The sequence below is a fragment of the Penaeus monodon genome, chromosome 20 (assembly GCF_015228065.2).
Source record: "Penaeus monodon isolate SGIC_2016 chromosome 20, NSTDA_Pmon_1, whole genome shotgun sequence".
NCBI classification, from domain to species: domain Eukaryota; kingdom Metazoa; phylum Arthropoda; class Malacostraca; order Decapoda; family Penaeidae; genus Penaeus; species Penaeus monodon.
This window is the reverse complement of record NC_051405.1, coordinates 22,999,285-22,999,575: the sequence shown is the minus strand read 5'-3', so window position 1 is coordinate 22,999,575 and position 291 is coordinate 22,999,285. Positions and strand designations below refer to the sequence as shown.

The 291-nt window shown below is 35.7% G+C and overlaps 1 protein-coding gene across 2 annotated transcripts in view; it reads right to left on the bottom strand.

Annotated features, from left to right (window-relative positions):
• LOC119585707 (forkhead box protein P1-like) overlaps positions 1–291 on the bottom strand; it is a gene marked incomplete at its 5' end in the record, with an annotated part of 71,485 nt that overhangs the window by 21,527 nt on the left and 49,667 nt on the right.

Genomic DNA, 291 nt, shown 5'->3' with positions numbered 1-291 from the left:
AAAATCACGGACCGGCCCACCTACTTCGTGCGTTCGAGTTTCATCTTCCGTTCGTGTGCTTTTAAAGTCGTGCACATATGCATGTATACAGTATATGTATATATGGATACAAAAATTCAGTACTATATTCTTAATTAAAGAAATGCACATGCTCTTCTAGGATTCAAAATATCTTATTCACTGTACCAAGGAATGCCCAGAAAGCATCTACAATATTTAATGTACAATAATATGTGGTACAAATTTCGTGTCTGAACTGAACAAGAATGAAGTGACTTCAGAGACAAACCA